Genomic DNA, 18252 nt, shown 5'->3' with positions numbered 1-18252 from the left:
CTTCTTTTAATAACAGTGCTTCCTATGTAATGTCTAGTATGTCGATTGTGTCTAATGAATAAGAGAGGAGGAACGAAGGAAGGATGGGGGGAAAGAAGGAAGGTTGGAAGGAAAGAGGGAAGAAACCAAAGAAAGAGGGAAGGGAGGGAGACTCAGAGAGGTCCTTGCCAAAGTTTGATCTTAGGCTAACAACAACAAAATAAGATTCTTCAGTCTAATGAAGTTCATTGGGTAAATGGTTATTGTTTCAATTAAGTGTCGCTTCATGACAAAGCATAAAACAGACTCTACTTCTGTAAGAATTGCCCAGGACCTGGCTCTGCATCATCAGAAGCCTCACCTTTCTTGGCTCACCTTCCCACCTACCTAGCTCTCTAGGCATCCTCACCAGCCAGCTCCTCTCACTTCCTTACCCATTCACCCATTTACATATGCGTGTTGGTGTCCCATTTCGTTGTCCCCATTTGAATGTGATGATCCAGCCCTGGGTGCTGTATATGTAATCTGAAGGGAAACCCCAAAAGACACTATGCCTGATAATAGCCCAGGTGCTTACTCCTCTCCCTGGGGATCAGGGGTGCACACTGGTGCCAAGCCCATGTTCCCAGACACCTGCTCCTTGGAAAGGGAATCAGAAAGTAATGTTTCAAACCAGGCCCCTCACCAGGCAAGACCTATGAAATGCTGGCAGGTCATTCCTACATCAAGCAACACCTGAAGCCAGCACAGACAGAAAATTATCCAACTCCCGTAATTTTCAACTGATTCACCTATGAAAGGAGGCTAAAAGTTGCTGTAAACTGAATAATAGATGTGCTATCTCTCTACAGCTGGCATTTGTTTGTGGTTGTTCATTGCTGAGCACAAGCCTTCAAGCCCATAGCCTCCCTTTCACCAGTCATCAGAGCCCCACCTTGGACAGCTAGTTTTATTGTATCTTGAAGGCTTTCAGATGGCCCCAAAATAAAATACAAATTCATCTGAAGGGAGCACTAAAGCATAAATTTTTTGTGTAGACTAGATTTATGTAACAAAAAAGCCCACCTATGAATCACTCAACATAATAGCAGTATATGCCTAAATTACTTAATGTTCCAGGATGGTTTCAGGTCTGTGAATAGTGAGGGAGGGGTCTCTGCTCCATGAGGTCATTCAAGGATTCCAGGATGAGAGCAGCTCTGCAACTGTAGACCTGGTACTTACAAAGTTACCCTGAGGGGATCCCAACTCCAGTTAGCCTTAAAGGAGCAAACAAGGAGAGAAGGTAGCCCTCAAAATTTCATTGGCTAGTGCTCAATCACATGGTCACAACGAATGCAAGGGAGTCTAGGAAATGCAGTCTAGTTCTGTGCTCAGGAAAAATGGGAGAAGACATATGAGTGTACAGCTAGTGCATCCACCACAATAAGCAATTTCTTTTAAAGGTGAAAGACAATTGGTTGATTTCCAGACAAACACTGGTTTCTCCAGGAAAATGAGAAACAGTAAAATGCGTCTAGGGGTTAGGGCGGGTGAGGTAGAAAGGAATGGGTGACTGAAAGAGAAAGTGAGATGGTGGGAAAGACCAGCTTTGCCACCTTTGGCTGTCAGCTGGGAGGCAAACACAGTCTCTAGGGGTCTCGTGATTGCCATGAAGCTGTGAGGGCAACTCTTTTCTTCCTCTAAGAGGACCACGTAATTTGGTGTCTTACTTGCAACACGCTGAGAAACCAAAGTTGTAACGGACGTTTAGGCAATCTTTGCCATGCTGGGACCCGTGAGACAGGGCATTAGTTGCAGAACCAGAGTACTTCCAGGGGTGTCGGTGGCCTGCAGTTTATCAGTGAGATATTGGTACTCAACGAAGCGCCGTTTGAAACTATGACTTAGGGCACTCTGAAAAATATGATTTCTACTTTGCAACTCATTTGTGAATTTCAAAGAGGTCAAATCCAAGTTCAAAAGGAAAAGTTTGATTTGGTCGTTGGAAAACAGTCAAGTGAATAGTGGTAATCACCATGATTAGACAAATCCTGAGCATGTCCAAAAGCAGTGAGCTTAAAAAAATCTGCATGCACTTGCATATGTTTTCCTTTCTCTACTATTTTCATTCTAAAATGAAGATGCAGGTGGAAAATTACCTTAGCATCTGGGTAAGGCCCCCTGCCAGTCAAGAAAACCTTCATGAAGCACTGAGACGCTCACCCTCATTTTTAAAGAACAATGACTCGCCAGCAGTTACACAGCAATCAGGGCAGAGGTCCCTGGATGTTGAATTTTCAAACTTTCCTAAGGATGTCTTCACTTCTGGAACATAAGGCTGCTTTAAGTGAATATGCGTGTGTTTGTGAGAAAGAAGTAGGGAAACAAAAATGAATTGTAACTGAGAAGTGATATTTATGTTAGGATTTCCTTTTCTTTTCAGTTTCAAGTTCAGTCTTAAGCACCTGCGCCCTAAGGGAAGAAGGCATTCCAGAGAGAGCTGCTGTAGGCCCATCTAATTGCTTGTACCTCAGCACTTAGTTGGCCGTACACTGGATTGCATACTCTCCATACCTTCCATCCAGAATGTTCTGGAAAAGCAACAGTGAGAAGAAGAGAGGCAGATGAAGTACTTGGGAACCAGGAAAAATAGTTGGTTTTCATTCAGCTGGTACTGAGGTTACTGTTTGAAGGAAAGAAAAATCAACAAAATACCTGGAAAAAAAGAGATGTTGCAAAACTCTTCCATTTCTGCTTAAATAGAAGAAAAATATTGGCCATAAAATCAATAAAGAGCTGTATTCTCTTTCTTTTAACTTTATTGTCTTTTAAACGAAAAGATATACTTTCTTCTGTATGTCATCAGCTCTTGCCCAGAAATGTACAGAACGTCTGGTCTATCACTAAAGGGGTTAACCTTTCCATATGTGTATCCAGACACAGAGAATTCTGCTGCATACTATCTGTACATGCGAGGAAACCCTGTTTTCATCAGATGGGCCCGCTTGGAAGAAGGCATCCCTGGCCTCTGTCTTCTTTTGCTCAGGTGATTGAGGGAGTTAATCCATTTAACCTCTGGGGCTCATGCTGCTTCCTCTCCTGCGAGAAGGTGCATCGTCTGGCTTGCTCTCTTGGGTCAGCAGCTGCAGGAAGAAGAAATGGAAACTCTTCATTGTCATCGAGCCTCCTTCTCTGCCAAAGAACAATTGATCCCTGAAACAGCTAGCAGAGGGAAGAGGCTTTCCAAGGACAGCAGAAGAAAGACAAACTAACTCAAATGATCAGCCTCCCTTGGGACAGGGAGTAGTCTCGAAGCAAAAGCAATAACAGGAGAGAGTGAGGAGAGTGGTGGAGGCTGCTGGGGAAGCAGAATGTTCTGTTCCAGCCCTTTCGGGGCAGGGACACAAGAGGGGTCTGGGAATCTTGCTGAGATACATCTCCACTTAGTAGGACTCTTTCTGTAATGTAACGTGACTTTGTTCCATTTTAAGTTTGTTGCCTAAAATGTTATTGGAATCAAAGGAGGTCTAATTCCAACCAGGCCATAAATCCTTAAGATGATACAGAGGGAAAGAGGCACAGGGATAGTTAGTTATCACTGATCTGCAGAGAGCACTTTTTTAACTTTGGGGCTCATAGAAAAACACTATGGAAAATGTGACCTTACCCACATGAAAGTGGGACGGAATTAAATGGTTAAAAAGGAAACTGTGAAATAAAGACCAAGTTTACTACTCAGAGATTCTCTCCGAAAGAAATACTAAATCGTGTACTTAAAGCAAGAAGAAAAATAAACCCAGAAGGAAAGAATGGTCTGAAACAAGAAGTCATGCAAGAAAAGATGAGGATAAAAATATGGCAATATGTCAAAATCCTATCAACCACAAATATCAGTAGTATTTGGGGAAGTTAACAGCAGAGTGTGATATATCAATAATTACAAGACAGTAAAAAACACAGAGGGCTAGAGAGGGAAAGTGAGAGGGAAATTAAAGCTTTCTAAAGTTCTTGTCTTATTTTGAAGGCGAATAAGATATTAATTTTAGGTTTTGTTAAAAGATATAAATTTAAGTTTTAATGTTACTCAGTGATTTTTTTTCTTATTAAAAAGAAAAGCAAACATGATATAAGGTTAACACTGATTGACTCCAAGTCCTGAGTTCATGGATGACTTTTTTTTTTTTTTTTTTTGAGGTACGCGGGCCTCTCACTGTTGTGGCCACTCCCGTTGCGGAGCACAGGCTCCGATGCGCAGGCTCAGAGGCCATGGCTCACGGGCCCAGCCGCTCCGCGGCATGTGGGATCTTCCCGGACCGGGGCACGAACCTGTATCCCCTGCATCGGCAGGCAGACTCTCAACCACTGCGCCACCAGGGAAGCCCCATGGATGACTTTTATATGGTTTTCTGTATCTTAAAATTGTTTACCAAATTAAAAAGAGACAGAAGAAAAGGGAATGGAAGGAGAGAGAGACAGAGAGAGAGAGAGAGAGAGAGAGAGAGAGAGAGAGAAAACCCAGTTGTAGAGCAAAGTAGTCAAATTTGCAAGTTGCAGAACTAGCAAATAAAAAGAGGCCATTCTGAGGCTAATCCAAAAAAGGTAACAGTGACCTCATGTAGAATTGTTTGAAAGAAGCAAATTGCTATGAAAATCAATCAATAAAGGCAGTTCTCAGGGAAAAAGAATGGGTTTAACTCCATGGGTAAAAACAAGATTTTTTGCAAACAGTAAAAAGGAAATAATAAAGTCACAAAGAAGGCAGATGAGCAGAACCTAAGTTAAGTAAGGAGGAGGATCCAAAACAGACAAGTTCTAGTTCCTCTAACTCTCTGGCTAGGGGTTCCCAGAAGAACGACCATAAGCAGAGTCTCAAAGCTCATATTAGAATTCTTGGGGTTTTGGTCCGAATGTGACATGTGTGTTATTACCTAAGTTCAAGTTTGTGAGTTAACACCTAGTCTCACCTACTGGGAGGGCTCAGTGATTCCCAATGCTTTATTATCATCTAAGGCATCTAAAAAGCCTCTCCAGGTGTTCCTTTAGAATCTGGACAGATACTAAGCCAGGTGGTCATGAACTCTAAAAGTGAATAACCTTTTGGACATTCTCATACAGGGAAGGCTTTGGCCTTAGCCTACTAAGCACCATCACTCACCGCAAACCAGACCCAGGAAGGCTAAGTGTCTTGCTGGAGGACACACAACTTGTGAATGATGGAGGCATCATTAGAAATCAGGTCTGTCTAAATCTGAAGCTCATATTCAGTCTACTCATTAGGAGCTGAGTGGGAAGCAATACAGAATTATGATTAGGGTCCTGTTGAGCAAAGACCTAGTGTCTCTGTTGGGAGAACGGTTTTCATCTGAACATAAACTTTTAGGTTTAGTGAGGAGGGGTGGAGCTGGAAGAGATGGAAAAGGTGAATATCATGGTGAGCGTATCCAGGGAAAATGGCTAAAACAGTTATTTTATAGTTACATCAAAGGTAATTGTGACTGGTATCTATTGCTTCACAACACACTTTTAGGCAGATTTGTTAAACATTATCTTATTGAAGCTAAATAGTCACCCTGTAGGAATGAAATTTAGTACATTTTCTGGTTCCCATAAGTTACGAGAAAGTTTAAAAATTGTTCATTACTCATTGTAAATTGCAAAAAGGGAAGACATGCAGCAGTATTTCATTTGGAAATTAGCTTGGAACTAAAATGAATAAGCAATGAAATACATTTGCTTTAGATTAACTTTGGGATGTTAGAGCTGGAACACAGGTGGGAGGTCATGAGGTCTATCTCCTGACTCCAGAAGGACCTTCAGTTAAACAGGTACAGCTCTCCCTTCCTGCAACAGTTCTCAACTAGGGACCAATTTTTCCTACCCACTAACCCTCAGGGAATATTTGGCCAGGAAGTTCTGAAGACATTTGTATTTGGCACAACTGAAGTGTGCTACTGTCATCTGGTGGATAGGGTCAAGGGTGCTGCCACACATCTCACAATGGACAATCTCCACAACAAAGAATTATCTGGATCCAAATATTAACAGCACCAGGTATACATGCACCCCAATGTTCATAGCAGCGCTATTTACAATAGCCAAGACATGGAAGCAACCTAAGTGTCCATCGACAGATGAATGGGTAAAGAAGATATGGTACATCTATACAATGGAATATTACTCAGCCATAAAAAAGAATGAAATAAAGCCATTTGCAGCAACGTGGATGGACATAGAGATGACCATATTAAGGGAAGTAAGTCAGACAGAGAAAGACAAATACCATATGATGTCACTTATATGTGGAATTTTTAAAAAGGGTACAAATGAACTAATTTACAAAACAGAAACAGGCTCTGACATAGAAAACAAACTTATGTTGTAGTGAGGTGGATGGACCTAGAGACTGTCATACAGAGTGAAGTAAGTCAGAAAGAGAAAAACAAATACCGTATGCTAACACATATATATGGAACCATAAAAAAGAAAAAAGAATGGTCAGAAAAACCTAGGGGCAGGACGGGAATAAAGATGCAGACCTACTAGAGATAACACACCATTGTAAAGCAATTATACTCTAACAAAGATGTTAAAAAAAAGAAAACAAACTTATGGTTACCAAAGGGCAAACGGGGGGGGGGGGGGGGCGGGCGGATAAATTAGGAGTTTGGGATTAACAGATATACACCAATGTATACAAAACACATAAACAACAAGGACCTACTGTAATGTACAGGGAACTATATTCAATATCTTGTAATAACCTATAATAGAAAGAAGCTGAAAAAGAATATATGTTTATGTATAACTGAATCACTTTGCTGTACACTTGAAACTAAGACAACATTGTAAATCAGCTATACTTCAATAAGAAAGAGAGGTTTAAGAAAGAAATATATTAAATAATTTTATATGTTTAAAATAAAGCTACCCACTTCATATTAGTTGTATTATATAATTCTAACAGAGTAATTTATGTCTTTTGATGTCTATCAAGAAGCTGAATTAAAACTTTGATTAATGGAAAAAAAAGGAGTGCCAAGGCTGAGATACTTTGCCTCATGGAAAGAAAAACCAGGAAGCTTCTTCTCTTGAGGTAATTAGTAGGCTGTAGACTCTCAAAGTGACCCTAATGCTCATATCTATTATTTTCCAGTTTTAATAGAGCAGAGTCAGCTGAGGATGTGACCACACTAATACTTGACCTCAGATGCAATATGCATTTTACTATGTGTGTCTCAGACTCACCTCTGATCAATTTCCATGTGTTTCTGCAACACAATAAAATCTCACTCCACTAAATCACTCCTCTTCAACATGGTCCGTAGTTAAGCACTACCACTTACAATGCACTTGAGTTTCTAGGCAATACCTCTATGCATAATGTATGTCTTAAAAAATAATGACATTCTGGCCAGTGAGTTCCTGATCACAGCCCACTGAAGGAAATTAATAACTTCTCTGAGCAGCTGTTCTAACCACTGGCTTCAAGAAGTGATATTGTAATATCAAATTGCAGATTAGTATCTTTAGGGGAAATAATCTCTTGAAAATTGTCCATTCTCTGGTTTTAATGAGAAAATTGGCCATTTGGAGGTTGATGCCAAAAGAATGAACTCATTATTTCTCAGAGTCTCCATTCCGGGTTAGAAGAATGTTGCAGGATTTACAATCTGTCTAACCCAATTCTGTACCCCAGTTTGGAGATCTAGGGAAATTGAAGCCCACTTCCAAGCAGCAGAACAAAGGGTTAAAGTGTAGGATTGCTAGAGAGCCCGGAACCCTTCTCAGCCGTGCCCTTTGAGAGCCTCCCTGCTGCCTGCTTGGCTGCTTCAAGACAGCCTCTGGAGAGAGCAGGGCGGCTCCGCTCCAGTCCTGGCTGTGCCTAGCATCACCTCCACCCTAGGACTTAAAGAGCATTTAAGGCATTCCACATGCTTTTTACAGCAATTTGAGTAAACCTGGACAAAATGTTGTCCCAGTGCTAGTGAGCAAGATGGGTAATTAACAGCAGAAACTGATCTTGTCCCCAGAATCTGCCCCAAGTAAGGACGCATGCTTCTTGCCCTTTGTTCTCACTTCCCCTGTGATGGTCAGAGGCTTCCGGGGAAGCGGACAGAGCCCCGCACTGGGGGTCAGCACCCCAGCACCTCTTGGTTCCCTTCTTATCCCTGCCACGGATTTGGACATCCTCGCTGCTGCTCACGGTTCCCCTGTGGTTCAGTGAACTTCTGTCGGAGGCCCCTGCGCTGCCTCAGCCTGCACACCCAGTGAGTCCCCGAGGCAGCACGGGGACAGGGGTCTGCAGCCCTGGCCTGTCCCTCCCTGTCATCTCAGGAGGGCCTGGGGAGGGAGGGCTGCTTGCTGAGGCTCTCTCTCTGCAGGGCTCTGGCACCCTTTGTAATAGGAGTGCTTGAAGCTGGTCCTGGAGGCTGAGTAGCATGTGACAAGTTGGAGGTGGCGGAGAGTGGGGATGGAGCTCTGTTGGGCAAAGCAAATGACAATTAGTCCAGGCAAGCGTAGCCCTTGTTATGAGGCAGAGAGGAACAGGTGAGGGGGTACACATGTGGGCTGCAGTCAGATTGTAGAAAGTGTGGACTGCACCTGAAGGAAGTCCTGGGCAGTCTTGCTGAGCAGCGGGGGGGGGGGGGGGGTGGGCTGGGATAGTCCAGGCAAGCGTAGCCCTTGTTATGAGGCAGAGAGGAACAGGTGAGGGGGTACACATGTGGGCTGCAGTCAGATTGTAGAAAGTGTGGACTGCACCTGAAGGAAGTCCTGGGCAGTCTTGCTGAGCAGCGGGGGGGGGGGGGGGGGTGAGCTGGGATGGACAAGAAAAGAGGACAAGGAGGTACCAGACCTGTAGAAGTGAAGCCACTTGGAAACGTTTCTATCTCTTTGTAACCAAAAGCGGATTCTCTACATCTCTGAGCCACCGATTCCTCAACTTTAAGTCGGGATTATAACCTACTTTGCAAGAACGTTGTAAGAATTAAATAAGACCATGTAGGCAAACTACTCAGCAGGGAGCCTGCTCTCATGGATACTACATGCCTTGATGATATTCCAAAGGCATCGGTGGACCTTCATTCAACCCATGCAGTTCAACACCTAAGTACCCGATAGAATATCCAGCCAACTCTGACCCTGGGGCCTCTAAATTCTCACCGGTTTTGTCATCAGTTGATGGCAAGGTTGTCTCTTCATTAGTGTGGAGACTCTTCAAAAGTTTATGTGTCTCTGAGTCCCTGACTTCTAGCACAGTAGAAAATTACGAAATTACGATCCAAGTCAAGATTTCCTAAAAGCTAAATGCCTTCTATTTACAAGGCAGGCTGTTTCTCAGGATTTGCTATTGACCACCCCACCCTGATTTTAAAATCGAAGGAGGAAATGATCTGTGACTCTGTGATTACCCATCTCACTGGGTCCCTGGTAGGCTTCCAGAGTCAGTCGTCTGCCAGCTCCTCGTATCTGGCACCTAACCTCACCCTTCCAGGATGCAGTTTCCTCATCTGTGATGGTCCCTTTCTGGTCTTGCAAAATGTACTTCTGTACCTTTTACAAGAACATGTTGGACTAAAGTTCTTAGAGAGACAAACTGTCAGGCCCAGATAAAAATCTTCATTAGCATTTGGCTCGGGTTTCTCAGCTTTCCTTTGGGGCTCAGATTTGTTTAAGAATCTGATGAAAACTATGAAGGCTCAACCCATAAAAATAGATTAACAGGCACAATTCTGCATACAACGCCAGGGGCATCTGGGCTCTTCTGAAGCCCCCCTGAGGATCCCAGCCTAAGAACCTGGGTTCTAAGTCAGAAACTGAGGTGCAGAGGCAGAGTGACTTGTTCAAGGTCACCCAGGTAAGTCTGAATACACTTTCAGCTGTCACTCAACATTTTGCAGTGATCAGCTCTCACATATGCGCACATGATACATTAGCATCTCGAAACATTTTGTGCATCCGTTTTCTTTCAATGACTTCATAAATTGGGTCATATTGGTATCATTATCATTATTTGGAATCTGTGGAGTCTGTAGAGACTATACAGCTTCCCTAAAATCCAACTGTTAAGTGGAAGCACAGTTTTGACTTTCAACCTGGCTATCCTGATTCACACCACTTTCTCCCAGCCATACCAGGGCTCTGAAAGCAACCCGTTAGGCAGAGTGAAATGTGGGCAGGAAGAAGCTTGACAAAGAGACCCAGGAACAGTGCGGGGGTTAACAGGGAGGATCTAGGAAGCCTTCATGGGCCTTGAATGGGATGGTAGAAAAAACAAGGAAGGGGTTTTCTGCCTGGGGGTATAGAGTGGACCATGGCATAATGTTATTGCTGGCACAATAAAAGCGTAAGGAGACCTGACTGCATCCTGGGGCATGAAGGTGTGTACAGATGGGTAGGCTCCCCAGTCAGTGAGGTAGATAGAATAACCAAATAGAATCTTTACATTTCTATCACCCTAGAGAGCTCTACCATCAACAATAATAAATTTGTAACATGTGTATAACATTATATGTATACATTTTATATGTAGATACCCTGATATATTTTATTATGTTATATACATATGGCATATTTATTAAGTATACGTATTTATTATTATTATTTAATATTACATTAACTATATTATATTCATAAAAACAAGATTCTGCTGTTTATACTATATATTCTGTTTTGGAAGTGTTTTGTTTTGTTTTTCCTGGTAATTATTTCCCTTTTTTCATTTTGCTAAACTTTCAGTAAATCTGACATCCAGAACACATTCAAATTTTCTAATTTCCCTAACTCACCAAAATATATATTATTTACAGATGGTTGGAGCAAATTAGTTTCTTATCCAGGATCTTACTGCACTTTGAATAGTTATTCAAGATGGCCAAAGTTTGCTTTAATTTTCTCAACAGGAGATCGCAGCTCACCTCATTTGGGGGAAATCCTTTCTTGCAGTAAATACTATGATATAACAAGACAGCAGTTTATCACAAGGAAAATGAGCTTTCTGTTTATTGGGTCATTCAAATTAAGCCACCTGCTGGCAAAGATAACACCACATTCAGTTGATCTTGGTGACATGTAAGAATGCTTCAAATATAAGCATCTGTAGCTGTATGCCTGTGATAATTCTCAAGTTCAGCTTACCACAAAATAGAGTCACATGAGGTCTGTGTAGCTGAGAAAAGAAGTTGAAGAATTAAGCGTATTAAATTTTACATTTGTTGGTCTTTTAAATGTCCCAACGCAACTTATTCAATGCCTCTTCAGGGAAGTATGAACTTTACCACCCAGGAAAAAGCCAGGTCTCTGGACACAGGACTCTTTCTCACCTCAGACTCTCTGCCTTTTAGGTAGGTGGGAAGGACCACCTCATTCCATTCTCAGTGCTCGGGAATCCTATGGTTGGTTTTCCAAAAGCACCAATACAAATTCACGTATTCATCTGTTCGTCAATTCATTCACTCATTTGCTTATTTAGCAAATATTTACCGACCATGGATTTCACCTCGCTTGCTGAGGGCTCATTAGTGATTAAGGCGGGCACACCCCCGCCCCCAGGAGTTTACGGAACACCTCAAGGCAGCTGGAGGAGACTGTGGATCTGCGATAGTGGGGATCCTTTTGCATCCTGCCTCTGTTATTACAATCCCTGTCCGCACTCTCGTCTCCAAACCGGAACTGGGCTCTAAATTGGGCAAAGAGGGTCTTCTGTGGATGAGGACAGAGGATTAGTGGCATGGCAGTTAATTCTCTTGCCTTGTCTTTTTTTTTTTTTTTTCCCCTGCTGCCATGACCACTCTTCCCAGGGAAAGCCGGATCTCACAGGTTCTAGGGAGTTCTACAGGGCCTCAGGGGACTCTTGGGATGAGAAAAACCTGGGTTCCCTGGAGTACCAGCTCCCCCTCCTCCCTGAGTCATCTGTAAGGCGTCTGGCTCCCTAAGGAGAAGCCCTGTCTTTTATTCTCCCCCAAGGTGATCATCACCTAATGGTCAGCCCCCGAAGAAAGCCAATGCAGTCACGCTAAAAGAGGAACCTCTTCTTCTAGGGCTGGAACTGGCAATATTATTAGCTGTGAGGCAAAGCGAATTCCTCCTACCATCGAGAATGTCAACTCCATCTCTCTGGTGACCTAACTTCTATCGGTTCCAAGACCCCATTTAGGCTCCTCCCTCCAGCAGGAAGCTTTTCCTAACACCGAGCTCACTCCTAGCCTTTACCTGTGGTCCTCACTGAGATCTGCCACATGCTGCTTCGGCAGGAAGACTGACAGATGCTTGTCTCAGGGGTCTTGTCCCTTACACATGCAGAGAACAAATACGCAGAAAATTCTCTGTGACTTCAGTGGGAAGCCACTGGACTGTGCTCTCTTTGGGGGAGGCAGGTTAGTATAAAGCTTAAGAGGGTGACCTCTTGAATCAGACCGCCTGGCTCAAATCCTTGCTCAGCCACCTACCAACCGTATGCCTTTCGGCACGTTGCTCAACCCTTCCATACCTTTACTTTCTCCTCTGTACCGGGGAAAAAATAGTACCTACCTCTAGCATATTTGCAATAATTAAATTATTCGATGCATGAAAAGTATATAGAAGAACCCCTGACACTTCAGTAAGCATCAACAACGTTATTATTATTGTCTTACTTTTAAGGATGAGACACTTAGCAACAGTACCCCATAGAATTCTAGACGAATAGATGTGATGAAGAACATGGAAGTAATTTGATCCCATCTTTTATATGATCTTTACATAAGGAAGTAACCCTAAGCTTTTCAAAATCTTAAAAATCCTTCGTGCATCTTCAAATATCAGCTTACAGAAAGCATGACTGGACTCACTAGAATACTTACTCTTGAAGCCCTCGGTCACCATGTAAGCACTTTGACTTTACAGAGGCTGCTGTGCTCTAAGGCAGCCCAGATTAGCCCAGGTGGAGAGACCGCATTGAAAGGTCCTGAGATTATATGGAGAAAGAGAGGGAGGGAAGAAAGGAGTAAGGAACAGCGAGAGAAAGGGAGAGAGAGACAAGAGGCAGAGACAGAGAGACAGAGACAGAAACAGACAGAGGTGCTCCAGCAAGCCCCCCCTGGCTTTGGTTCATGCCCTGCTCTCCCAGCTCCTGCCTGTAACTTTTCCCGCCAGAACGGTCTAGCCCATCTCTCCCCAGATTCCTGACCTTTGAAAACTGTGAGATATAATAAAATGAGTGTTGTTATTTTATGCTACTAGGTTTTGTGATGATTTGTTAAACACGAATAGATAACCAGAACAGATTTTTATTTCTCAGTCGGAATCCTTCTTTTCTCTCTCTTCTTTTTTTCCTGCACACAGGAATGAGTTCAGAAAGGAGAGGGTTTAGAGTAGCCCTAAACCCTCTTATAAATAGGGTAGCCTTATTTATAAGAATTCAAACAGTGGGCTTTTCCTCCAACAGAAAAAAAAAAAATACAGAAAATTCTGCTTGCTTTAATGCCATTGAATCACAGTTTATCCTTGAGAAAAAAACAAACAAACAAACTGTGCTGTGGGACCCTGTGGAACCTAAGTCATGTGTGTGCCTGACCTGGCCTTGGCTGGGCAGCTGGCGGGACCTGTTCCTCATGTGCCCACGCACCCACGGGCTTTGTCCAAGGGTCCCAGTGAGGTTCCAGTGGTGAATGTGCACTGCATTCCTCCTCGGACCCCTTCCCAGTTTGACAAGCTCTGAGGAGGCAGCACATAAAGCAGTACAGGAAATGCAAGACATCTGTACTGGAGCCTGGGAACACACTTTCCCCGGTCCCCTTGCTGGTGTGGTCCTGGCATGCAGCGGGGCCTCTGGAGAAATGAATTAAAGAAACAAGTCCAGTGGAGAACATGGGATTCCACTTCCATTCATCTTCCTTATTTTGCAAACACCACATTCTGCAAATCCCATGCCAGGAAAGCTCTTGGATCAGCCCTCAAATTCTTCTGGATCCTTCAGGGAGGAGATGTCAGGGCTGGCCAAGAATCTAAGTGGAAACTGATGACAGAAGCTGACATTAATCAGCTACACAGTATGTTCTTCCCAGCAGGTTTCTTCCAATAAATCAAAGGCCAGCAAATCCAAGGGGTGTTTAGCCATGAGAGAGCAACTGTTTGCTGTTCTCCTTCCTTGCTAAAGATGATGAATTTAATGTTTAATTGAATCCAACACTGGTGGCCGTGGGAGTGTTTGCTGTAGGTGTTGGGTCCACATACCACATACAGTCCCATTTCCTCCCAGGCCAGGGGCTTCAGGCGAGCACCCCCTGCTACACATGGCTCATCGTTTATGTTGAAGTTTTCTGGCCAAACAGAGCCACCACCCTATCTGGTGATCTGAAACAGACTCACTCTTTCAAGTTGGAATCCTTGGGCTGTTTTGGTGACCAAATAATTCTTTTCCTTCCTGTAAGACCTAATTAAGATACTTAAAGATATTAATGTAATAATGCCTGTTTAAAATCCAGCGAGGGCCAAGCTCTTTCAACATTGGTGTGTGCGGGGGTAGCATGCAGGGCTCAGACAATACAAGAGCCTTGGGTCTGAGGCCGTGTGCCACCCATCTTGGCTGTGCTACCCTAACCACATCTTAACCTCTCTGAGCTGCTTTTCATTATCTTTAAAATGAGGATTAAATCCAACACCATCGATTTGTGGTAAAGATTAAATGAAAAAGGTATGTGGGAAGGCAGTTCTTATGCTGCAAAAGTATTATGAACATGGAAGAGTAGGGTTGTTGTGATTTGTATCATTAGTAATATTTACTAAGGAACATGAAAAAGTGGAGTGGCTTTTACAGCAGGAAGTTCTGGGGGAGAAGCATATGAAAAGGAAATACCAAGGTCTCAGCAATAGATCCAATACAAAACTCTCTTCTAGGGCAAATACCTTAATGGAGATAAGATACTTATCTCCAAGTCAAGACTCATAACAGATCTATACTAGGACAATAAATGGGAAATTTATGGAAGGAATTCAGCTGCTTACAACCAAATAACAACTTGGATAATTAAGGCAAGCGTTTCCTTTTTTTTTTTTTTTTTTTTGGTACGCGGGGCCCTCACTGTGTTGGGCCCTGCTTACAACCAAATAACAACTTGGATAATTAAGGCAAGCGTTTCCTTTTTTTTTTTTTTTTTTTGCAGTACGCGGGCCTCTCACTGTTGTGGCCTCTCCCATTGCGGAGCACAGGTTCCGGACCCGCAGGCTCAGCGGCCACGGCTCACGGGCCCAGCCGCTCAGCGGCAGGCATGTGGGATCTTCCCGGACCAGGGCACAAACCCGTGTCCCCTGCATCGGCAGGCGGACTCTCAACCACTGCGCCACCAGGGAAACCCAAGGCAAGTGTTTCTTGGGCATGAAAATTAAATTGAAAAGTTACTTGGACGGCATAGTTTTGGAAAGTAGACCTTGCTATGTTGATACGTTTCTGACATTTTTCAACTTCTACCCCATAAAATCTTGCCTTTGGTAAGAAAAAGAATATGAAGTCTGATATTTTGTATTTCCTTAATGATTGCCAAAATAATACAGTCAAAATTACTTATATTTACATTTTTTCAAAACACTATCACATTTGTTATCACTTTAGAGTCTTACAATTATCCAGAAGTAAGCTGGGAAATTATCATATTTACCTTTAGATACAGAAACTGAAGTTCAAATAGAAAAAGTGATTTACCCGAGGTCCTGTAGATTCCTGGTGGCAGAGTGCACTCTGGGACTGTGCATTATTCTTAAAATCGTCACTTTATTTGGGCTTAATTGCCTAAGACAATTTGGGGACATGCATCAATATTGTTAAGAATTTCATCGTAGACATCTCGCAAAACTGTATCCGAGAACCCAGTATGTAGCTGGTACCTGCATCTAGAAATATGTTTATGAAACTGACTATAGATGCATAAGATTCTTGTTCCATTCACTTTTGTCTCTACAAGAGACAGTGTCATATGTGTATACACAAAGATTTTGGAGTTGAAACTATCTGGAACAAATACTTGTTGGGCCACTTACTAGCTGTGTGACCTTAGATAAACTTCTCTCTGGATTTTGATCTCTTCCCATATAAAATGGGACTAATATCTACCTAACAGGGGTGATGTAAGGATGAAACTAGCTAATGTAGGCTTGCCTCTGTCTAATCATTTGGGTCTCAACTCTAAGTTTCCCTCCTCAAGAGAGACCTTTCCAGACTCTCATAGCTAAATAGCCTCTCCCTCAGCATCCATTGCTATTAATGCCACCATCCTATTTTCTTTACTTTTTTTTGGGAGAACTTTTCATTACATGAATTTATATAATTTATTTATTTGTTAATGAGTTTATTGTTTATCTTTCTTTTTAAAACTGCAGGTTGCAAGAGAGTAGAAACTTGACTCTTTACTGCTTCTCAAGGACACCAAGATACGGTTAAACACCCACTCAGCGGACACTGTTCACATTGTGTTAAATAATAGCAGTCCCTTATCTTGTACATTGCAGTCTTTTTGGTCGTACAAGTGGCAGCCCTGCTGCTTTGCAATGAATGCTTAATAAATTTTTTGTGCACCAAGTAAGTGTACAACAATAAGATTAAGCTTATATTTCTTGCCAGGGCCTGTGATAAGGCCTGGAAATGCAGAGATGAATAAACAGTCTCCACTCTCCATAAGGCTCATACTCTGGCATTGAAACGTTTTATTCTCTAACATGGTTTTAAGGTTCAAATACAGAAAGATAGTTAGCTTCATATAACTTTCTATTTATAGAATCCATTTGAAAAACATCTTGCTATTTTGTATCATTTAGCTTTACCAAGATCATTATCAGTCATCCTCATCATCAAAACTAACACATGATTTCCTGCAAAGCTCCTGCCTCCTGCAAAGTTCTGTGCTTGTCACCGTGGGGTACAGAAATGATTAAAATATGGTCCTATATTTGCCATACTCTAAATGTAAATATTTTCAATTTTCAGATTCATAGAAGATAGCAAATCTGTGACTCTATGCCACCCGAAAGTCATAGGATAGTGTGGAGATGTTGGCTTATGCCTAGGATACAAACGTGCCAAATAACAGACTGCAGCCCCTACTCCATCCATAGCCACCTGTAGCTAGAGACCTAGCATAGAAAGGTCAATGTTTGCCTCTTTCGTCACGAGTCTACAGCAGATCTAACATGAACATGGGAGGATTCCAGACCAATGGGTAAGGCTGACGGCAGACTTAGGGTATCCAGAGACTTGCTTTAGAGTTCTTCAATCCAAACCTTGCTTGAATGAGGGCAGGATGTTATTAGCAGAGGGGAGTGTATTTTTTCCCTATATCCAGGCGGACATTTGCCCACATTGCAAAACTGGTACCGTGCCACTTACTGATTAATTCTTTATCCTCTTCAGAGAGGCCAGATCCTCAAAAGCCATGGATACCAAATTCCAATAGAATTGTCACGTGACCATTAGCAAGGGCTGCTGTCAAGATACGTGATGACTCCCAGTAGCGGTGCTGTAGTCACTCACACTGTACAATTTACGTCAGTGAACACAGGCCACACCACCCTAGATTCCAAGGACACCATCAAAAGCAATGAAAAATGGAGGGACAACGTCTTGAGAAGTAATTTTAATGCTTCGCTTAAAATTCTAACCCTCTTTCTCTGTTCTTTAATGTTTCTTCCCCCAAACCATCCGTGATTCTAAAGCACAGGTCTGTTAGATCTTCATTTCTCCTTGGCATCCCCTGACATCAGCTCAGTCAATCTGTAACAATCTCAATTAATCTTTCACAAGTTTATACAAGGGACTTCGGACACCATCATATACAACCCTTCAACTTACAGATGAGGATCTGAGAGGAAAGTTGACTTCCAGAAGTGGCATAGAAGACAGAACTGCTCCTACCAGGAATGTAAGAAGCCTCTACTTTCTGAAAAGATAAATGGAGGAAGAGAAGGAGGATCTTGAGGAAAAATCTGGAGGCTGCGTAAGTATCCAACATATAGCAACTCATAGAGTTACTTATGAGTCGTGTAAATTTATGTAGTAGTGAGTGAGCCTGCCAGCTGAGTGAACAGGTTCACGGGTGCTCCTAAGTTGAAGGCAGAATTTCAAAAGGACCAAATTCAAATTTTCTTCTCTGACGCCCCCCTCTCCTCACCCCCATACCATCACCGTCTTCATCCGCATCTTACCCGAACTATCGGGAAAAACTATCAGAAGAGGAGTTACAATACTGGTAGAGACAAGTTGAAAATATAATTCTGTAAACTGAGATGGCTGTGAGGGAACATTTGGGGATGATGTCAGGTTAGGGA

At 42.7% G+C, this 18252-nt stretch overlaps 1 long non-coding RNA gene across 1 annotated transcript; it reads right to left on the bottom strand.

Annotated features, from left to right (window-relative positions):
- Positions 1 to 2830: 2830 nt before the first annotated feature.
- LOC114487404 (uncharacterized) lies at positions 2831 to 18201 on the bottom strand. The gene is made up of 4 exons (XR_003682467.1): positions 18130 to 18201; positions 17777 to 17864; positions 17315 to 17497; positions 2831 to 3104 (listed from the first exon to the last, which is right to left on the bottom strand). It is a non-coding gene; the product is annotated as an uncharacterized lncRNA (long non-coding RNA).
- Positions 18202 to 18252: the final 51 nt, after the last annotated feature.

The sequence above is a fragment of the Physeter macrocephalus genome, chromosome 12, assembly GCF_002837175.3.
Source record: "Physeter macrocephalus isolate SW-GA chromosome 12, ASM283717v5, whole genome shotgun sequence".
Classification (NCBI taxonomy): Eukaryota; Metazoa; Chordata; class Mammalia; order Artiodactyla; family Physeteridae; genus Physeter; species Physeter macrocephalus.
Note: the sequence above shows the minus strand (reverse complement) of the source record. Positions and strands in the feature narration are given on the sequence as shown.